Source organism: Mesoplodon mirus (assembly GCF_964341445.2).
Source record: "Mesoplodon mirus genome assembly, chromosome: X".
Classification (NCBI taxonomy): Eukaryota; Metazoa; Chordata; class Mammalia; order Artiodactyla; family Ziphiidae; genus Mesoplodon; species Mesoplodon mirus.
Window position 1 is genome coordinate 33,714,538 of NC_138981.1, and position 24,245 is coordinate 33,738,782.

Here is a 24,245-nt window from a genome sequence, read left to right on the forward strand (position 1 = left end):
GATTTTCTTTACAATTGACCTCCTGGTTACTTTTCATGACAAGAAGTCTCCCTCATCTTCCCAGGATTCCCTCTTATAGACAGTCCATTGAATGCATATGCAGAATCATTAAACATTCCTATCTCAGCCCAAGTTCCTTAGAAAACAGAGCCGATAGCAAAGATTAATACTAACATTTTACTGGTGGGGGGTTGGAAGAGCATGTGAAATTCCAGGGAGGAATAATTCATAAAAGGGAACTGAGGCAAGAAAAAAGAAAATACAATATATAAAATTATTAGATTGGCCATAGCTTTATAAGAAAACATAGTTATTTGATCAGTCACATGGACCAGTCTCTGAGAGACAATATGGAGCCATTGCACCTCAGAAAATACATGGGAAGAAGAAAAGGATGGGATTTATCTAACAAAATCTTCTTGTTTACCGTACACTGGCTCAAGCTTGCCACATAGAGCATTAACTCCCTAACCCTCCAGGTTGTGTTACTGAGCTTCTCCAGGAAACTACTGGGACAGTCAAATTGCCCTATTCATGATTGCAAGAGATCATCTAAACCCAGAGGGATGGAAGTAGCAATAACTTCTATGGGTTGTAGAACAGGGTTGAATGAGCTGTGGTGGCTCCTGCTGTGATACATGTAGAAGCTTTTTATCACACTGGGAGGCTGAGACAGATGGCAGAATGAGGAGGTGTGTCCATGACAGTGATGGATGAGCTTCTCCACTAGTAGGTGATTAAGTCTTTAGGTGGTGGGGGTGAGAGGGTGGCATATAGTGCCAAGAGAATCTGAGGAGGTTCATAAACTTGGTAAACCAATCAAATCCCCCAGTATGCACCCTGAAAGTAGAGGTAAAGATCCAATCTTTGTCAGTTGTAATCTCCTAAAAAGTTACAAAGACTTTTAGGACTGTTGCTGTACCTGGTCCTGAGACTATAATAGACATTCATCTTCACCACCATTGTAGATTACTATCACCCTCTGCGAGCATTTAGTCTCATTTGGGTTGCTTGCCTGGTAGGGTGAACCAGAAATTCATCCCCAATGGCTAAACCCTTGCTGGTCTGGTGTTGCTAAAATTCCTGACCTATACTAATCTGGAAACATTAAAAGATGCCCCAGGGAAATTTCTAGGTGTGAGATATACTTCTCTCTGTTCCCATTGTGCAGTAGCATCCTTACTTTTCATTGTTAACTTCATAGAGTGTTTCCCGTCTGGAAATCATGGCCACTAACCAATCAGAGGCTAAAATTGTGGATCAGAAATCATAAATTGCACAACTGGATCAGTGTGAGAGGTGATGAGATGGGCCTATATCCCACTTCTATTTCCAAACCAGTGTTTTCTAGCTATTAAGGATACACCACCATATAATCACATGTATGTTCAGGGCATATACTGCCATTCATGGAACCACTATCCATCTATCTGGTAACACAGAAGCCTGCCAGTTTTGAGTGGCACCCAGTGCAAGGGAAGGCTCTGACTAGGTGCAGAGTGAGATACAAGCTATCCTGCCATTTTGGAAATATGACTTAGCATGTTCATTTGTGCTGGAGGTTCCAGCATGCCAAGGATACTTTGTAGAGTCTCTGGCAGGCCTTGACAGGAGAGTCACAGAGTGGACCCCTAATTCTGGGGAAAAGCTACACTCTACACCTGTTCTATCTAATGTGGTAACCACAAGTCACCTGTGGCTACTTACATTTAAATAAATTAGAATTAAATAAAATTAAAAATTCAATTCCTCAGTCTCATTACCCACATTTCAAATACTTGATAGCCACATAAGACCAGTGGCTACCATATTAAGTGGTGCAGATGTAGAATATTTCCATCATTATAGAAAGTTCTATTGACCAGCCCTGCTTTACACAATAAAAAAACTATTCTCCTTTAAGAATGATCCTAGTGGTATGCTACTGGATCCTAATAAAGGCTGAACAACTGATCATGGACATCAAGTTACCTTGTGATTAGAGCTGTTCATCATGAACTGGGTGTTATCAAATCCACTGAATTGTAAATTGGCGCTGGGTAAAAACAGTGGGAAGCTTATAAGATAGGTCCAGAAAAAAAATCATGTAAGAAACAAAAAGCTTACTGATAGGGCTTCCCTGGTGGCGCAGTGGTTGAGAGTCCGCCTGCCGATGCAGGGGACACGGGTTCGTGCCCCGGTCTGGGAAGATCCCACATGCCGCGGAGCGGCTGGGCCCGTGAGCCATGGCCGCTGAGCCTGCGCGTCCGGAGCCCGTGCTCCGCAATGGGAGAGGCCACAGCAGTGAGAGGCTCGCGTACTGGGAAAAAAAAAAAAAGCTTACTGATGGGAAAATATGGAATATTAGCAATAGAAAGAATCTTTGAGAACTCATTGGCTAATTTTATAGGTAACTCGCGGAGCTCTTCAAAATCTACAAAAATTACGAGGGAAAGAAAATCCCTGATGTCCCAAAGTTAGCTAATATTTGAATGAGACTAACTCAGTGTCATCCCCTAATCCTCTTTCCATTAAGGTACCTGGCTGCATTTAAAGAGTCTAGAAAGCTCCATGTCACAAAACTGGCTACTGAGAGAAGGACAGTATTCACAATCCCATTTAACATACCCTCCAGTCCCTCCAAGAATGCTACCAAGGAAGTTTCTAATGAGGTTACAAAGCATACAATGCATATCAAAATGTTTTCAAATTTATTTTCATGGAGCTGTGCAAAATAGTCTCTTATTATTTTTACTTTCTCTGTATCAATAGTTATTTCTAATTCACATATAGTATGTGCTTTCTTCCTCTTTTCTTGATTAAATTAATGGGGTTTTTTTCTGTACCACTGAATTTTTACACAGAACCACTTCTGATTTATTCATTTCATCTCCTATTTCTCTGTCCTTATTAATCTTTGCTTTTATATTAGTTCCTTACTTGTGCTTTCTTGTGATTTATTTTTTATACCTTATCTAGCCTTTTAATTTGGAGATTTAATTAATTTTTATTCTTTTATTTTTACTGATGTAAGTGTTTAGGGCTTTGAAATTTTCTCTGATCACTGCTTTAAATTTGCCCCATATTTTTTTAAAGATTTTTTTGATGTGGACCATTTTTAAAGTCTTTATTGAATTTGTTACAATATTGCTTTTTCTTTTTTTTTTTTTATGTTTTGGTTTTTTGGCTGAGAGGCACATGGGATCTTAGCTCCCTGACCAGGGATCAAACCCACATGCCCTGCATTGGAAGGCAAAGTCCTAACCACTGGACCACCAGGGATGTCCCCTGCCCCATATTTTTAATTGAGATATAATCAAGATATAATGCTGTGTAAGTTTAAGGTATACCACATGTTCTTTAGCTAACACTTCCATCACCTCACATAATTAACATTTCTTCATTGTAGTGAGAATATTTAAGATCTACTTTCTTAGCAACTTTCAAGTATATAATATTGTTAACTATAATCACCATGCTATACATTAGATCCCCTGAATTTATTCATCTTAAACTGTAAGTTTGCACCCTTTTACTAACATCTTCCCATTTCTCCCACTCCCCCCAGCCCTGTAACCACCATTCTACTCTCTGTTTCTTCAAACAGCTTTTTTTTTAAGATTCTATATATAAGTGATATACAGTGTCCATCTTTCTCTATATGACTTATTTCATTTAGCATAATGCCCTCAAGGTCTTACCATGTTGTCACAAACAGCAAGATTTCCTCCTTTCTCATAGCTAAATAATATTCCACTGTGTGTGTATCACCTTTTCTTTATTCATTCATGCGTTAATGGAAACGTAAGTTGTTTACATGTCTCGGCTATTCTGAACAGTGCTGCAATGAAAACAGGAGTGCAGATATTTCTTCAAGATAGTGATTTCAATTCCTTCAGATATATAGCCTTAAGTGGGATTGCTTGATCATGTGATAGTTTTATTATTTATTTTTTTAGGAGCTTCCTACTGTTTTCCATAGTGGCTGTACTAATTTGCATTGCCACCAAAGGTGCACAGGGGTTCCCTTTTCTCTTTTCTCCGTATATTCCTCAACACTTGTTATTTCTCATCTTTTTGATGCTAGCCATTCTCACAGGTGGGAGGTGATAGCTCATTGTGGTTTTGATTTGCATTTCCTTGATGATTAGTGATGTTGAGCATCTTTTCATGCGCCTGTTGGAATATCTTCTTTGAAAAAATATCTATTCAGTTCCTCTGCCCATTTTTAAATTGGTGTGATTATTTGTTTTGGCTATTGAGTTATATGAGTTTTTCATATATTTTGGATATTAACCCCTTATCAAATATGTGATTGGTAAATATTTCCTCCCATTCTATAGGTTGCCTTTTAATTTTGTTGAGTGTTTCTTTTGCTATGCATAAGATTTTTAGTATGATTTTTTGTATATGACACTAAGTGCACAAGCAACAGAAGCAAAAATTAATAAGTAAGACTACTCCATATTTTTTATATGAAACTATCTTTACTGAGATTTTTATCTTTTATAAAAGAAGTTCTGTAGTTTCTGTTTGTATTTTTCCTGTAATCCAGGAGATGTTTAATAGTTCTTTTTTTCTTCCCAAGAGAGGTAATTTTTTCTTGTTTTCTTTTATGTTTCATGTAATTATGCTTTATGGTTTCCATTTTGATTTCTGTTTGTTGGCATTATAATTAGAGAATGTTGTTTTAATAGTTTTACTTTATGGAATTGACCGATGCTTTTTAATACTCTAATAGGCATTCCATTTTTGTGAATGTACCATGTGTACTTGAGAAAGTATAATGTCGATTATTAGGGTAGGGAGTTCAATATATAACCAAAATATCTACCTTATTAGTTATGTTGTTTGTATCTTTATATGCTTACTTTTTCTCCTACTTGATCTTTCTTGTATGAAGAGTAGTATATTAAAATCTTCTGTATTAATTTGTATTTCTATGCATTTCCTTGCATCTCCTATACCTCTGTTTTATATGTGTTTACTGTGTTATTTAATGCATAGATTTCCATAACTGTTATATCTTTGTTGTGAAATAAAACTTTTAGCATAAAAAAGTGTCTCTAGTTCATATAATGATCTTTTTCCTGAAATCTGTTGTGTCTGTTACCAAAGTAACAACTTCTGCTTTTATATCATCTCCATTTACCTAGTAAATTTTGGCCCATCTCTTTAATTTTAACTTTTTTGGATCACTACATTTTAGATGTGTGTCTTATTTTGTCTCTTGGATTTTTCTTTAGAAACTAATTAAAAAAATTTTTAGGCAGTTTAAGTTCATTGATATTTATTGATATAATGGATATGGTTGGTCTCAATTCTGTCATATTGTTTGCTTTAATTACTGTGTGTTTTATGTTATATACTGTTTCTCTCTCTATTTGGTGCTTCTTGGCTCATTTCAAACAACATTGCTTTTGGTTTTTAAAAATATTTCTATTCATTTTTGTATTAAGGAAAAATTTTTATTAATAAAAAGTAGATACCACTATATTAATGCATTTTAAAGGGCCCTTAATCCATCTTTTCTTTCTTATAAAATGTTTACTAACCAATATTTCAGTTTTGAATCTTTTGACTCCTGCCTTTAACCTATATAACAGTCAATGGTCTTTCTCTGTTTTCCTTTTCTCCTATGTTTCACTTGAGTTTTTTCTCTAAAAACACATAGTTTAAATATTATCCTTCTATCCAAGTACTAACCTTTGTCTTAGTCTTAGATATATAATTAAATATATGGAATTCTCACCATATGTCCTTTTTCAAAAGTTTTCTCAGTCATCTCTTAGTTGGATGAATCTTAGCCTCTAGTAGATTATGCAAGAAGGGGTTCTGAGTACAAAATTCCGGCATAATCAAAATTATTTTTTACAGGCTTTTCACATAACAGAAAGTTTGACTCTATGTAAAATTCATGATTTGTACTTTCTTAAGTTTTTGAAAGTGCCATTTCACTATTGCCTTCATTTGTATGTTGTTTTTGAGAATTCTGACAAGTTAATTGTCTTTTCTTCGAAATTTACTTCTTTTCTTCTGTTGTCTTTTTTTTTTTTTGGCCTGGAGGACCAAGGGATATTTTTTTTCTTCATGTTTAAACCTGAATTGTTGTATTAGGATATTTCTCTGTCTTGATCATTCCAGTTCAGTTTTACCCACTACATTTTAACATTGTATTCAGGTTTTTTTTATTTGTTTGTTTGTTTGTTTTGAAGGGGGAGGGAGAGATTGGGATTGTTATCTTAAATACTAGTTCCATTGCACTGTATTGAATTTCTTCTACAGGGACCCAGTTATAATATTTTGGAGCTCTGCTTTCTGTATTCCATTTCTATCACTTTCTCTCTGACACTCTTTACTTCTTTCTTCCTTCTAATTTATTTTATTGGATTTTTTCCAGGTTTATTTCAATACTTTTATTAAATTTTCATTTAAATTTATTATTCCTTAGGTAACTTGTAATTTAATCTTCCTATCTAACATAAATTTATCTTTTACTTCTATTTCTTTCCTTAGTTTAAACAACTCTTGTTTTATGCTTCTTTTATTTTATTCTTGTGTAACTGATTTTGTATTTCTGATTCAAGATCTCCTAATGTTTGCATGAGGATATTTAATTCAATTTAGAGGGCTGCGCTACAGTTTTCTTCAATTTCATGAGTTTCAATTTTGGGGGGCAGGGGTTGTTGTTAGTGGAAAAGTCTTGCTTTGAATCTTCTGTTTCTTGCTATATTTTTTGCTGTGTGATTTTTTTTTCTATTTCTATTCATTTCATGAGCAAGATTAATACTTTTAGACTGTCCCTTTAAATTTTTTCTTCTTTTTTTATTGAAGTATAGTTGATATACAATCTTATATAAGTTACAAGTATACAGTATTAGTGATTCACAATTTTTAAAGGTTATACTCCATTTATAGTTATTATAAAATATTAGCTATATTCCCTGTATTGTACAATATATCCCTGTAGCTTATTTTATATCTAATAGTTTGAACCTCTTAATTACCTACCCCTATGTTGCCCCCTGCCTTCCCTCTCCCTAATGGTAACCACTAGTTTGTTCTCTATATCTGTGAGTCTGCTTTTTTTGTTATATTCACTAGTTTGTTGTATTTTTTAGACTCCACATATAAGTGATATCATACAGTATTTGGATTTCTCTGCCTGACTTATTTCACTTAGCATGATGCCCTCCAAGTCCATCCATGTTGCTGCAAATGGCAACATTTCATTCTTTTTTCTGGCTGAGTAATATTCTGTTGTATATATATATATACCACTTCTTTATCCATTCATCTGTTGATGGACACTTAGGTTGCTTCCATATCTTGGCAATTGTAAATAATCTGCTATGAACATTGTGGTGCATGTATCTTTTCAAATTAGTGTTTTTGTTTTTTCTGGATATATGCCCAGTAGTGGTTGCTGAGTCATATGGTAGTTCTGTTTTTAGTTTTTTGAGAAACCTCCATACTGTTTTCCATAGTGGCTGCACCAATTTACATTCCTACCAACAGCATACAAGGGTTCCATTTTCTCCACATCATCACCAATACTTGTCATTTTTGGACTTTTTGATAATTGCCATTCTGACAGGTGTGAGGTGCCATCTCACTGTGGTTTTGATTTGCATTCCCTCATGATTAGCAATGTTGAATATCTTTTCATGTGCCTGTTGGCCATCTGTGTATCCTCTTTGGAAAAATGTCTATTCTGTTCTTCTGCCCAGTTTTTAAATAGCTTTTTTTTTTGATGTGGAGTTGTATGAGCTGTGTATATATGTTGGATATTAACCCCTTATTGGTCATATCATCTGGAAGTATTTTCTCTCATTCAGTAGGTTGTCTTTTTTTGTTTGCTTTGTTTTTCTTTTAATTTTTAAAAATTGAAGTATAATTAATTTACAATATCATGTTAGTTTCAGATGTACAACACAGTGATTTAGTTGTACATAGTATATTGAGTATAGTTCTTTGTGCTAGACAGTAGGTCCTTGTTGGTTATCTATTTTATATAAAGTAGTGTGTGTATGTCAATCTCAATCTCCTAATTTATCCCTGCTCCCTCCCTGTTTGGTAACCATAAGTTTGTTTTCTACATCTGTGAGTCTGTTTCTGTTCTGTAAATAAGTTCATTTGTATCATTTTTTTAGATTCCACATGTAAGTGATATCATATGATATTTGTCTTTCTCTGTCTGGCTTATTTCACTTAGTATGACAACCTCTAGGTCCATCCATGTCACTGCAAATGGCATTATTTCATTCTTTTTTATGGCTGAGTAATATTCCATTGTATATATATATACCACATCTTCCTTACCCATTCAGCTGTCAATAGACATTTAGGTTGCTTCTATATCTTGGATACTGTAAAGAGTACTGCAGTGAACATTGGGGTGCATGTATCTTTTCGAATTAGAGTTTTCTCTGGATATATGCCCAGTAGTGGGATTGCTGGGTCATATGGTAATTCTATTTTTAGTTTTTTAAGGGACCTCCATACAATTCTCCATAGTGGCTGCACCAATTTACATTGCCACCAACAGTGTAGGAGGGTTCCTTTTTCTCCACACCCTCTACAGCATTTATTATTTGTAAATTTTTTAATGATGGCCATTCTGACTGGTGTGAGGTGACACCTCATTGTAATTTTGATTTGCATTTCTCTAATAATTAGCAATGTTGAGCATCTTTTCATGTGCCTTTTGGTCATCTGTATGGAGATGTGTCTATTTGGAGAAGTGTCTATGTAGATCTTCTGCCCATTTTTTGATGGGTTTTTTTTTTTTTTTTGATATTGAGCTGTATGAGCTGTTTGCATCTTTTGGAGATTAATCCCTTGTTGGTGGCATCATTTGCAAATATTTTCTCCCATTCTGTACGTTGCCTTTTTGTTTTGTTTATGGTTTCCTTTGCTGTGCAAAAGCTTTTAAGATTAATTAGGGCCCGTTTGTTTATTTTTGTTTTTATTTCCATTTCTCTAGGAGCGGGGTCAAAAAGGATCTTGCTGTGATTTATATCATAGAGTATTCTGCCTATGTTTTCCTCTAAGAGTTTTTTAGTGTCTGGCCTTACATTTAGGTATTCAATCGATTTTGAATTTATTTTTGTGTATGGTGTTAGGGAGTGTTCTAGTTTCATTCTTTTACATGTAGCTGTCCAGTTTTCCCAGTACCACTTATTGAAGAGGCTTTTTTTTTTCCACTGTATATTCTTGCCTCCTTTGTCGTGGATTGACCATAATTGCATGGGTTTATTCCTGGGCTCTCTATTCTGTTCCATTGATGTATGTGTCTGTTTTTGTGCCAGTACTGTACCGTTTTTATTACTGTAACTTTGCAGTATAATCTGAAGTCAGGGAGCATAATTCCTCCAGCTCTGTTCTTCTGTCTCAAGATTGTTTTGGCTATTCAGGGTCTTTTGTATTTCCATACAAATTTTAAAATTATTTGTTCTACTTCTGTGAAAAAATGCCATTGGTAATTTGATAGGGATTGCATTGAATCTGTATATTGCCTTGGGTAGTATGGTCATTTTAACAATATTAATTCTTCCAGTCCAAGAACACAGTGTATCTTTCCATCTGTTTGTGTCACCTTCAGTTTTTTTTCATTGGTGTCATAGTTTTCTGAGTACAGGTTTTTTATTTCCTTAGCAATAAAAGGAAATAGGTAGGAATAAACCTATGGTAAATGGAATTATTTCCTTAATTTCTCTTTCTGATAATTTGTTGTTAGTGCATAGAAAGGCAACAGATTTCTATATATTAGTTTTGTATCCTGCAACTTTGCCGAATTCATTGATGAGTTCTAGTAGTTTTCCGGTGGTGTCTTTAGGATTTTCTATGTATAGTATCATGTCCTCTGCAAACAGTGACAGTTTTTCTTATTCCTTTCCAATTTTGATCCTTTTATTTCTTTTTTTTCTCTGATGGCTGAGGCTAGGACTTCCAGTACTTCGTTGAGTAAAAGTGGCTAGAGTGGGCATCCTTGTCTTGTTCCTGATCTTAGAGGAAATGCTTTCAACTTTTCACCATTGAGTATGATGTTTGCTGTGGGTTTGTCATATATGGCCTTTATTATGTTGAGGTAGGTTCCCTCGATGCCCACTTTCTGGAGAGTTTTCATCATAAATGGATGTTGAATTTTGTCAAAAGCTTTTTCAGCATCTATTGAGATAATCATATGTTTTTTATTCTTCAGTTTGTTAATGTGATGTATAACATTGATTGATTTGCATATACTGAAAAACCTTTGCATTCCTGGGATAAATCCCACTTGATCATGGTGTATGATCCACTTAATGTATTGTTGGATTCTGTTTGCATTTCCTCTTTGATTTCTTTAGTGATCCATTGGTTGTTTAGTAGCATACTGTTTAGCCTCCAAGTGTTTGTGTTTTTTGTAGTTTTTTGCTTGTAGTTGATTTCTAGTCTCATAGTGTTGTGATCAGAAACGATGCTTGATATGATTTTGATTTTCTTAAATTTACAGAGGCTTGTTTTGTGGCCTAATATGAGTTATGTAAAATAGTCAAATTCATAAAATCAGAGACAAGCATGGTGGTTACCAGAGGTTGGGGAGAGGAGGAAATGGGGAGGTATTAATCAAAAGCCTAAAGTTTAAATTAAGTAAGATGAATTAGCTTGAGATCTGCTGTACAACATTGTACCTATAGTCAACAATAATGTATTGTACCCTTACAATTTGTTCAGAGGATAGCTCTCATGTTAAATGTTCCTACCACAATAAAAGAAAAAAGAAAAACAGAGAGAAGATGCATACTACTAAAATCAAGAATGAAAAAGAAGGTACACTGTAGATCCTGCAAACACCAAAAAGATAATAGTAGAATTCTTTGAACAATTCTACAAAAATAAATTTGATAATTTGCATGAAAGAGACCAATTACTCAAAATGTATAAACTGCATACCACACTGAATCTGAAATAGATAATTTTAATAGCTGTATAACTATTAAGGGAAATCAATTTTTAATTTTAAAAAACTCCCTCAAAAAAAAATCTCCAGATCCAGATAGTTTCACTGGAGAACTTGACCAAATGTTTAAAGAAGATTTAACAACAATTATACCCTATCTCTGCCAGAAAAAAAAGGTAACACTTTAAACTCAGTTTTTGAGCTAGTATTACCTTAATAGCAAAAACAGATAAAGTACAAAAAAGGAAAAATATAGACCAGTATCCATCATGAATATAGATGGAAAAAATTATTAACAAAATATTAGAAAATAGAATTTGGCAGTATATAAAAAAGAATTTTACAGGATGACAAATTTGTGTTTATTCCAGGGATATGAGGCTTTGTAGGTATTCAAAAAAACAATATAATACTCCATATTAATAGGAAAAACAAGAAAAATCCCATGATTTATGTAATACAGAGAGAAATGTGATAAAATTCAACATCCATTCAGATTAAAAACTTAGAAAACTAGGAATAGAGGGGAGTTTCATCAACTTGATAAAGAGTATCTACAAAATAAATTACAGCTAACATACCTATTGATTTCACTTAGGTCAGTAAGTAAACAGGATAATTCATGAACAGGTTGAAAATGTATGCCCTAGAACTGTGGTTCTAGAAAGTATGGAATTTTTTATGGGAAAGGGACTATTGTGAGATTATTAAATCTGATTTATTTTCACGGGCTATACTGATGGATACAATTCAAAAATTTCAAAATTAATATAATCAACAAAATCGTTTCCATTGTCACTTCCCAATCCCTTAAAAGTGTTTTCCAGGATCACCTTCCGTAAGATTTACAGGCGATGAGTCACTACACTTGTCATTACACATTTAACTGTTTTCTGTTTATAAAACAATGCTAGAATAAAATTCATATTTTAGTAGCCAAAATATTAGTGAACCTGGTATAAAAATGTGTGTGAATTTTTAAAAGAGTCTTCAAATTGCAGAGAAATTACATTTACACATTTATTGGATACCTAATTTTTATCAGTAAGAACAGTGTTTTCTATGAGCTGAACTTTCTAATAGATTTCTTTCTTGGGAAAAAAAGTTGAAAGCTATTTTCCCCAAAGGTGTAAGTAACCCTGATGGAAAATCAACTTACAAAGACAATAACAATAACGTTGGGAAATTTTCTCATCTGGCAGAGACAGTGGGGGAGAAGACCATCCTTCTGGCTATTGGCAGATGGGGTTAAGCAGTGGACCATGGTACAGAATAATCACCTTTTACTGTGTACTAAGAGTGTGGCTCAGGAATTGGCACACACTGGAAATTCACAGTGAGTCTATGAGATGTCAGGGGAAAACTTTACAAGCAGCAAATTCCCTAAACAGGTATGTGTCTGTAGTACACTCTACAAATGGCAATACATTTTGCACAGGGTTGTAACTGGCCTTCGTCTCCCTTCTGTGTCATATTTGACAATTGGAAACACAACTGGCACATTTAATGACCTCGCAGAAGACAAGCTTTCAAACATTTCATAGCATTTGGATTGTTCTGGGTGGGAAATGGAAGTTTTTGTGCTCTCAACTCATCTTTGGTTTGGGCCCTTTAGTTGATGCTGTTGGTGTCCTATTTCTCTACTGTTAGCATCCACCTCAACGTGAGAAAAGCTGCTTACTGCAAACATTTGCTACTCTCTTAATGAGGGCTTTCTTTGAAGCTAGCTGAGTCTCTGTAGTGGACAGACCAAAGTGCTCAAGAGAGTTAGTACACCCAACAAGCAGCTCTCAACCAATGATGAGAAGGCCAGAGGTCCACCACGTCTATGGCCTGAGCTTTCATTGCTTGTGCACAGTAGTTACTACCATATTAACAGACTAATGATTTCTTCCCTTCCTTATCTCACCTCCCTAGGCTCTATGATATTTCCTCAGATCAACTTCCAAATAAAATACTTGTCTCAAGTTCTGCTCCCTTGGTGAATCCAAAGCAACACAGGATTCCATTGGGTATTTTTTTAAACCCCATAAATGAGAAAGAACATATCTCTAGACTATCAGGTCCAGAGTAAATCATATATGCACTATTTATAGAGACCTTTGAAAGGGAGACATCCCCTCTTCCAGGCTGCAGACTGTTGACTTCTTGATGTACCTTCACATAGAAAGAAGGCAAGAGAGCTCTCTGTGTTCCTCTTTATAAGGGCACTAATCCCATTCATAAGCATTCCATCTTCATGACCTAATTAACGTCCAAAGGCCCCACCTTCTAATACCATCACATTGGGAGTTAGGATTTCAACATATGAATTTTGGGGGAACACACACATTTAGTCCATTCCACCTTCCATTCCTAGTACTCTGTAAGTTTTCATCAGGAATAGATGTTGAATTTTTTCAAATGTTTTTTCCTCATCTATTGAAATATTTATTTTTATTTTTAGTCTGTGAATATGATCAACTATATTAACTAATTCTTAAATTTTGAATCTGTCTTGAAGTCCTGGGATGAACACCAAATTGTTGTAATGTATTATCATTTTTAGATATTGGTGAAACTGATTTTTTTTTAAATTTTGAGGGATATTGGCTTATAGTTTTCTTTATCTGTAATGTATTTGTCTGGTTTGATATGAGTAATGCTGGCCTCATAGAATGACTTGTTATGTATTCACTTATCTTCTATTTTCTGGAAGAATTCATGTAGACTTAATATAGTTTCTCCCTGAAACATTTGCTGAAATTTACCATTGAAGCCATCTGCTCCTGCAATTCAATTTGCAGAAATAATTTTAACTACAAATTCTATTTATTTAGTAGAGTAAAAATCAGGTTCTGTATTTCTTGAGTTGCCTTTGATAGTTTGTGTCTTTCAGGGAATTTGCCCATCGTCAACTAAGTTGCCAAATTTATTGGCATAAAGTTCTTAATATTTGTTTATTATCATTTTTAATGACTGTTAATGTACAGTGATGTTAACTATCAATTCCTGACATTAGTAATGTATGCCTTCAATTTTATTTCTGATCACACTGGTTAAAAACATTAATTTTATTCATCTTCTCAAAGAATCAGCTTTTACTTTCATTGATTTTCTCTCTATATTTTCTTTTATATGTTTCATTTATTTTTACTGTACTCTGAGTGATTTCCTTTCTTCTAATTACTTTGAGTTTATTTGCTCTTTATCTTGTAGTTTTTAAGTTGGAAGGTGAGATTGATTTGAGACCTTTATTCTTTCAAAAGTTAGTCATTTAATATTATAAACTTTCCTCTAAGTTCTGCTTTAGCTTTTTGGATGTGTGAGTTTATAATTTTCATCAAATTTACAAAAATGAAACTTCTTAAAGATGTTCCACTGCTCACTGATGATTTATTAAATTTTTTCCAGTCTTTCTTTTTTCCTTTGTATTCCATTTTATACTTTCCATTGTTATGTCATCAAGTTCACTAGTAGTTTCTTCTGCAATGTCTAATATGCTGTTATTCCCATATAGTGTATTTTTCATCTTATATGTAGTCACTTTATATCTAGACATTCATTTTGAGTCTCTTATACTTTTCCATGTCTCTAATTAAGATGTTCCATCTTTCCTCTGGCTTCTTGGATATATAGAATGAGATTACAATAATTGTTCTGATGTCCCTGTCTCCTAATTCTATCGTCTGTGTCAATTCTGGGTGTGTTTCAATTTTAAATGATTAAACAGTTATTCTTCTCAATAAGGGTTGTATTTTCCACCTTCTTTGCATACCTGTTCATTTTTTATTGCATGCCAACATTGCAATTTTTACCTGGTTAGGTATTAGATGTATTTGTATATTTGTATTCCTTAACTACTTTTGATCTTTTATCCTGAATACAATTAAGTTACTTGAAAACCAATCTTCTTAGGCATTAATTTTCAGATTTGTGGAGAAGGACCAGATGAGTGTTTAGTCTATGGCTAATTTTTAACCACAACTGGGGCAAGACACTTTTGAATACTCTGTGCCCCAATAATTATGAGGTTTTCTACTCTGGCCAGTGGGAATGGGAATCCTTCCTAGTCCTGTGTGAGCCCCGGGGATTGTTGACTCTAATAACTTTAGGCAATTCTCTCTCTGGTCTTAAGGAGTTACTTCACATGTGTTTGCTGATCAGTATTTACCTGGGACTCTGCAGATCTCCAGAATTCTCTCTGTAGCACTCTATCCCATGAACTCCAGCTGTTTTGGCCTCCTTGGTCTTCCAGCTCTGTCTCTTTAACTCAATGTTATGATGGCATCCACATTGCTTACCTTTACCAGGAATTGTAGCATGATCTATTTGCTTAGTTGGTTATATTATTGCCCCAAGGGTTTGCAGTCCTACTGTTCCTTCTCTCTAATGTTGGTTTAGTGAACAGATTTCATGGGAAACCAACTACATAACATGACCAAACAATAGTGACCCAATATCATTGCCTAATGGCAAGAGCAAGACTGGAAAGTCTGGGGCCATTGCCACTCTTTGATTTACTTTTTCACTAATATCCATCCAAAGCTGGAAAGTGGTATAATCTTATGCTGTGCATTTCTAGAGTTGAAAGAAATGATGTTCCTTGGTAGGTTGGGCTCTCTGGCTAAGAGCACATAAAACCAAAGTTATATCAAAGCCATATGGTTAATGGACATTAGGAACCTGTTGGGATTTCCTATTCAGTAAGTGGGATTTACTCAACATCCTTCATCAATGCACTAGCCGCTGAGGTTCACAAGAACCCTGTGGAGAACATTCTGTCAAAGCTCACACTTTGAAGACTATGACTTCAAACAGATGGGAGTAGTGCTGGGCTCATATGTTGGTTTTTACATTTCCTAGTTTTAACTGTATCACTGAACACATTAGGTGAATAGTATAAAGCTGTACAGAGCCTAGAGAAAACAAACAGAAAAATACTTTCACAAGTTCCTGGCAATATATGTAACTAAGAATTGGGATTTTAAGAGGATCTTCAAGCCAGTTTCTATTTTCAGGTGTGCAAGTTTAGGCAACTGGTGTTATATTCATCACTGCTGACAAGAACAAGATACCCTTACTACATTTCATCTCATTTCATGTGACACAGTGTTTGCAGGCATGACAGGAGCGCTGCCCAGAGAGAGGCCAGTGGTTAACAGTCCAGTCCAAGTCCTGACACAGAAACTCATATTAGGAGAAAAAACACTTAGAACTAAACAGTGTGGTGAGAACATGGTGGACAGAACCTTGTTTACATTTGTTTTAGCAAAATTCTGAATGATACAAATGAACAAATTATAAAAGATTCATAATGTTATTTTTAAACATGTATCCTTAAGTAGAATGGGATGTTTAGCTAAGTGAGATGATCCATCAGATTAACTCTTCTCAACTTACCAAAAAAAATGAACTGAACTTGGCTTATCTGTTCATTTCATGTAATGCTGCTTTGATATTTTTGGAGACAGTTCCTTTAGGAACTAGCATAGTATTTTAGCATATTATTCTAGAGTAAAAAAAAAACCTCTGTTTTAATTTTGGTTCTATCATTTATGAACAGTGTGACTTTGGGTCTCAGTTCCTTTATCTACAATATGGCAGTAAAAATAGTACCTCCCTCATAAGCTTTCTGAGCATTAAATGGTGGCTATAAACTGATATTTTAACTCTGATTGATATATTCATCACTTCCCCTCATTGAACTGCACTGCATACAGAATACTCAACACAAAATATTCAAATTATTCTACTTTTCCTGACTTTAGCCTTTGATTTACTAGTGAATTCTGTGTATTCATCACACATTACATAATTTCTATATCATAAGTATTTGTATCATGATTTTTTTCAGTTTTCCAATCAGATATATTTGACATTCAGTGACAGAGATTAGTTTAATCAATGGAAATTCTTTAAAAACATATCTATTAAATATTGAGAACAGTTCTAGGCACTGGAGATAAGGATGGACAAGTAAGATGTTAATGTCTCAGCCCAAGAATCCTAGAACATACTGAGAAAGATGGGACTATATGAGGGAGACAGAAGCACAGAGGAGGGAGGCTAACCCCTTGGGGGAAGAACATTTAGATAACTTTTCTCAGAGAAGGTGAGGTTTGAGCTAAGTGTAGCAGTCCCAGATTATTAGGAAGACAAGGACAGAAGATATTTCTGCCAGAGGGAATAGCATTTACAAAATCATGGTATTGTATGACGGCATGGAGGTTTGAAAGAACTATAAGTAGAATGGAGCTTACACAGCAAAAGATACACGAGGGCGTGTGAGGGACCTGAGACAAGAGAAGAAGGGACAAATCACAATATCTTGAATACATATTAAAAACATTCACCTTTGTCAATCATCATCAGTATGAACAATAATTATCCATGACAGTAAGCTGAGATTTCAGTGGCAGAAACCTGAAAGTACATGAAAAAGAGGACCAACGTATTTGAAGTGCCCAGTATGTGCTAATCTCAAGGCTAAGGAGTTTAAACATATAATCATCTTAAATTCACCTAACAGAATATTTAGCACATTCCATTCTCATCCACAGTGCCCACTGCCGTGGGTCAAGTCCCACACAAAGGTTCTGGGAGAAACACTGGAAATGCAGAGCTCTGCCTGTTGGCTGCTGTTGCTGCTTCTGCTGAGGGAGTTGTTTAAGCATATGAGTTCTGGTGTATTAGAGCCAGCACCAGGTGAAGATACCAGAGTTTATGTCCCTGTGATTTTTGGCAGTGAGTAAGTCATTTAACCTTTCTGTGTATGTTTCCACTGCAAAATATGAAGAAATGAACCAGGTGACGTCTGGTATTGCTTCTTGCAAAAAAAAAAAGAAATCTTATTATCCAAACATACAAGTTGTGCTAAAACTGCCGAGAAACTCAAAGGATGGACTCGTTTATTTTTTGAGCAAAATGAATAATACTTAGTCCGTACTTCTATGGGGATTGGAATCACAAGCACATAAAAGGAATGAATAGCCCTGCTGGAGAGATAGATTAAAAATAGATTGCTCTACACCCACTCATCGGGACAATGGCAAAGAGTAAGGCAAAGCCCTTAGAGGGGCCCCAAGTCATAACTAAGTGTACAGATAATCAGTGACAACTTCTGAGAAGAAGCTATGTCTAAGTTCAGAGCAAAACACGTGTTCTAAGTTCCTAGGTAAGAAAGCAGGAAGACATTCATTCATCTGTCTCCCTGGGTAAACTGTTCATGCCTTCTATGTCCCTGTGTTTCCAGTCCCCTTCGGGGTCTAGACCAAGGATCATTCCTTTTGCTCACATAATAAATGAGTCTGTTCTTTGAGTTTCTCTGTGGTTTTAGGCATCCAAGCAGGGGCAGCAGCAAGTGCAAACATGGATGGTTAGAGAATCTGGAGTGTGCAGGGAAACTTAAGGTGCTGAGTAGGGCTGGAGCAGAGGGAACAACGGGATTCTGGGACATAAAAAATGAGTCTGAGGTTAGCAGGGGACAACTCATGAAAGACCATATTAAGTGATACTCAAGAGATGAATTTATTCCAAAGGTCATCGGGGCCATGGAAGGATTTTTTTAAGCATGAAGTCACATGACCAGATTTGCACTTTAGAAGGCTCTCTCTTGAACAGTGAAGGGAATGGATAATGAAGGGATGAGGAATGAGTGTCAGCATGTGTAGAAATTGAGATCAAAATTGATGAGAGCCAGTACCAAGAAAATAACAGAGAAGACAAAAAAGGAAAATAAAAGAAACACATTTCATTTCAAGTCTAAGAGCAATTACATGGTAGTCTAGATGTAGTCTAGAGTAGTCTAGATGTGGTGTCTGCTTGGATGCAGGAAAAAGAGAGAAGACCAAAGAGGAGATAGGTTCCACTCCCTGATTTCTGGTTTTGGCACTGGGGAAATGATGAGGCCATTTGCTGAGATAATGAACCTAGTTCAGTTTTTCCCTCCAGGGTGTGAACCTTATATCCTGCCCAAGATTAGTCCCGCACCAGTGCTTTCGATTCACTTCTCTTGTCTCTTCAAGTATCTCAGATCATTACTTTTCTATACCCTCAATCAGGTTGCTATTTATCTTTTACACAGTAAAAAGCAAAACAAAAACAAATGCAATGAGCTTCTTCAGCCTCATGTTCTATGCAATTATTTCCCTGTGTTTTTTAAAAAATATTTCCATCACTTCATACTCAAATTTCTTGCATGAACAATCTGTCCTCTTTCTTACCATCTTCTGTTTGAGACCTTGCCATACTTCCCTTAATCTGATGCTTAATATCAACTAATCAGCCCTAATTCCTGGCATCCTTCCTCCTCTGTGACTCAGATTCACTCCTAGATCTTCTTTCTCCTCTGGTTTAATTCACCATATTCTCCAGATACAGAATCCGCCTCAGCCCAGACATTTATGAGACCATTTTCAACCCACTGCATTGTTTCATGCATACTGCATGCATTTTCTACACTAGCCCCTCATTTCCTACTTTCATCTGAAAGCTGATGACTCCCCAGTGTTCTCTCTAAAATCACCTTTCTGAGTTAAAAGCCTGTATATCTACTTGTTTAGTGTCACCTCCATCCAAGTGCATGCACAGGAACTTCATATTCCTCATGTGTAAAATTAAATTTATAAGCATGTGAATGCACACACACATGCCACAGTATATTTTGTAATGACTTACACATATGTAAAGACATATGTCAAACACATTAGCAGAGATGTTACAGAATAGAAGATAATGGGATTGAAAATAGGGGAAAAGGGAAGATTACAATTAAACTCCACTGATGGGGGAGGTTAATGTATTTTAAGCTGAGGAGTTTAATGAACTACTCAACTCTCCATACCTGAGATTTTGGCTGGTGAAGATAGAGCCTGCAAATAAACTTAGTGAAATGGTCAACTGTCTGACGTTGCTTAAGATGACATACCAATGGAGCTACATTATGGGTCCATAACTAACACAGAAGCTAAACTTGTGACTTTATAAGTGATATAAGAAAGAGTCTTGGCCTTTGACTAAGAAACTCCTAAGGGCTCACACATAATCTCTTAGTCCCTGTGCAATCAAACCCGAGGCAAACATATATATATATATATATATATATATATATATATATATATATATATATATGCTATATTTCATAGAAATTATTGACACTGACATAATTTTGTAACTATGATGTAAGTTAAAATAAGAAAACCATCAGCAATTACCAAGTCTGAGTAATTCATGGTAAATTTAATACTGATGTGGGTGCAGGAGCTGGGAGCTGTATGTTCACTGTTTGGTGAACATAGTGTACATGGTGTGTGCCTTCTGCCAGCTCTGAAGGTGCCTAAACAACTCTTACACTTTCAGGAATCTTTGCCGCTCTTATCCTTATCCATTCTCAGTTTTGTTGGGGAAACTGAAAGAGCTTATTTGACCCTATTAGACTACTTAAAGGTTTTCTGAATATTAAAAGATATACTTTCTTTTCTGTTGCAAATCATCGTTACTTTGTCTTTTCCTTAGCCTTTTTTTTTCATAGTTCAAAATACAAATGGAAATGTCTGAAATATATGTAGGATGAAAAATGGGTATTATTTTGCTCAGTGAGTTTTCATGTTTATTAAGGTTTTCTGTCTTGGTTTCTGCTTTCCTGACAAACAACTATAATCCCTTTGTTCTGTGCAGAAAAAATACTATGAATAAAATATAGTTGGTATAAATAGACTTTTAAAGGAATTTGATGACTCACTGTTTACAGGTTATGCATTTTTAAGTTCAGCAAATCAATCATGCAAACTTTCGTCAGTTGATATATTCTATTTGAAATCAAATGTGTCTATTATGCCCCTAACACATTGAGAAAATTGTAGGACCTTCTTTTAAACAATGGGTAAAAGACCTAATAATAAAGGCTATTTTTACATGATAAAAGAGCTGTCATCTAAAGCAGTTTCAGAAGATGGTGGAGTAGAAGGACTTGTGCTCACTCCCTCTTGCGAGAGCACCAGAATCACAACTAACTGCTGAACCATCATTGACAGGAAGACACTGGAACTCACCAAAAAAGATACCCCACATCCAAAGACAAAGGAGAAGCCACAGTGAGATGGTAGGAAGTGTGCAATCACAATAAAATCAAATCCCATAACCACTGAGTGGGTGACTCACAAACTGGAGAACACTTATACCACGGAAGTCCATCCACTGGAGTGAAGGTTCTGAGCCCCACGTCAGGCATCCCAACCTGGGGGTCTGGCAACAGGAGGAAGAATTCCCAGAGAATCAGACTTTGAAGACTAGTGGGATTTGATTGCAGGACTTTGACAGGACTGGGGGAAACAGAGACTCCACTCTTGGAGGGCACACACAAAGTAGTGTGTGCATCAGGACCCAGGGGGAAGGACCAGTGACCCCATAAGAGACTGAACCAGACCTACCTGCTAGTGTTGGAGGGTCTCCTGCAGAGGCGGGGGACGGCTGTGGCTCACCACAGGGACACTGGCAGCAGAAGTTCTTGGAAGTACTCCTTGGCATGAGCCCTCCCAGAATCTAAAATTACCCCCAGCAAAGAGCCTGTTAGCTCCAGTGTTGGGGCACCTCAGACCAAACAACCAACAGGGAGGGAACTCAGCTCACGGATCAGCAGACAAGCAGATTAAAGTTTTACTAAGCTCTGCCCACCAGAGCAACAGCCAGCTCTACCCACCACCAGTCCCTCCCATCAGGAAGCTTGCACAAGCCTCTTAGATAGCCTCATCCACCAGAGGGCAGACAACAGAGGCAAGGAGAACTACAATCCTGCAGCCTGTGGAACAAAAACCACATTCACAGTAAGACAGACAAAATGAAAAGGCAGAGGACTATGTACCAAAGGAAGGAGAAAACCAATACTGTATGCTAACACATATATATATGGAATCTAAAAAAAAAAAATGGTTCTGAAGAATCTAAGAGCAGGACAGGAATAAAGATGCAGACGTAGAGAATGGACTTGAGGACACAAGGAGGGGGAAGGGTAAGCTGAGATGAAGTGAGAGAGTGGCATGGACATATATACACTACCAAATGTAAAACAGATAGCTAGTGGGAAGCAGCCGCATAGTATAGGGAGATCAGCTCGGTGCTTTGTGACCACCTAGAGGGGTGGGAGAGGGAGGGAGGGAGGGAGACACAAGAGGGAGAAGATATGGGGATATATGTATATGTATAGCTGATTCACTTTGTTATACAGCAGAAACTAACACCCCATTGTAAAGCAATTATACTCCAATAAAGATGTTAAAAAAAAGTAAAACTGTCACTGTTTGCACATGACATGATACTATACATAGAGAATCCTAAAGATGCCACCAGAAAACTACTAGAGCTAATCAATGAATTTGGTAAAGTTGCAGGATACAAAATTAATGCACAGAAATCTCTTGCATTCCTATACACTAATGATGAAAAATCTGAAAGAGAAATTAAGGAAACACTCCCCATCTACCATTGCAACAAAAAGAATAAAATACCTAGGAATCAACCTACCTAAGGAGGTAAAATACCTATATGTAGAAAACTATAAGACACTGATGAAAAAAATCAAAGATGACATAAACAGATGGAGAGATATACCATGTTCTTGGATTGGAAGAATCAATATTGTGAAAATGACTATACTACCCAAAGCAATCTACAGATTCGATGCAATCCCTATCAAATTACCAATGACATTTTTTACAGAACTAGAACAAAAATCTTAAAATTTGTATGGAGAGGGCTTCCCTGGTGGCACAGTGGTTGAGAGTCCGCCTGTCAATGCAGGGGACGCGTGTTCGTGCCCCGGTCCGGGAAGATCCCACATGCTGCGGAGCGGCTGGGCCCGTGAGCCATGGCCACTGAGCCTGCACGTCCGGAGCCTGTGCTCCGCAACGGGAGAGACCACAACAGTGGGAGGCCCGCGTACCGTAAAAAAAAAAAAAAAAAAAAAAAAAAAAAATTTGTATGGAGACACAAAAGACCCCAAATAGCCAAAGCAGTCTTGAGGGAAAAAAAAAACAAAAAACTGGAAGAATCAGACTCCCTGACTTCAGACTATACTACAAAGCTACTGTAATCAAGACAATATGGTACTAGCACAAAAACAGAAATATAGATCAATGGAACAGGATGGAAAGCCCAGAGATAAACCCACACACCTATGGTCAACTAATCTATGACAAAGGAGGCAAGGATACACAGTGGAGAAAAGACAGTCTCTTCAATAAGTGGTGCTGGGAAAACTGGACAGCTACATGTAAAAAAATGAAATTAGAACACTCCCTAACACCATACACAAAAGTAAACTCAAAATGGATTAGAGACCTAAATGTAAGACCAGACACTATAAAACTCTTAGAGGAAAACATAGGAAGAACACTCTTTGACATAAATCACAGCAAGATCTTTTTTGACCCACCTCCTAGAGAAATGGAAATAAAAACAAAAATAAACAAATAGGACCTAATGAAACTTAAAAGCTTTTGCACAGCAAAGGAAACTATAAACAAGACGAAAAGACAACCTCAGAATGAGACAAAATATTTGCAAACGAATCAACGGGCAATGGTTTACTCTCCAAAATATATAAACAGCACATGCATCTCAGTATTAAAAAATCAAACAACCGTATCAAAAAATGGGCCGAAGACCTAAATAGACATTTCTCCAAAGAAGACATACAGATGGCCAAGAGGCATATGAAAAGCTGCTCAACATCACTAGTTAGTAGAGGAATGCAAATCAAAACTACAATGAGGTATCACCTCACACTGATTAGAATGGGCATCATTAGTGAATCTACAAACAACAAATGCTGGAGGGGGTGTGGAGTAAAGGGAATCCTCTTGAACTGTTGGTGAGAATGTAAATTGATACAGCCACTATGGAGAACAGTATGGAGGTTCCTTAAAAAACTAAAAATAGAACTACCATACCACCCAGCAATCCCACTACTGGGCATATACCCAGAGAAAACCATAACTCAAAAAGACACATGCACCCCAATGTTCACTGCAGCACTATTTACAATAGCCAGGTCATGGAAGCAACCTAAATGCCCATCATCAGACGAATGGATAAAGAAGATGTTGTATATATACACAGTGGAATATTACTCAGCCATAAAAAGGAATGAAACTGGGTCATTTGTAGAGATGTGGATGGACCCAGAGAGTGTCATACAGAGTGAAATAAGTCAGAAAGGGAAAAAACAAGCATCGTATATTAACATATATACATGGAATCTAGAAAAATGGTACAGATGAACCAGTCTGCAGGGCAGAAACAGATACATAGATGTAGAGAACAAATGTATGGACACCAAGGGGGGAAA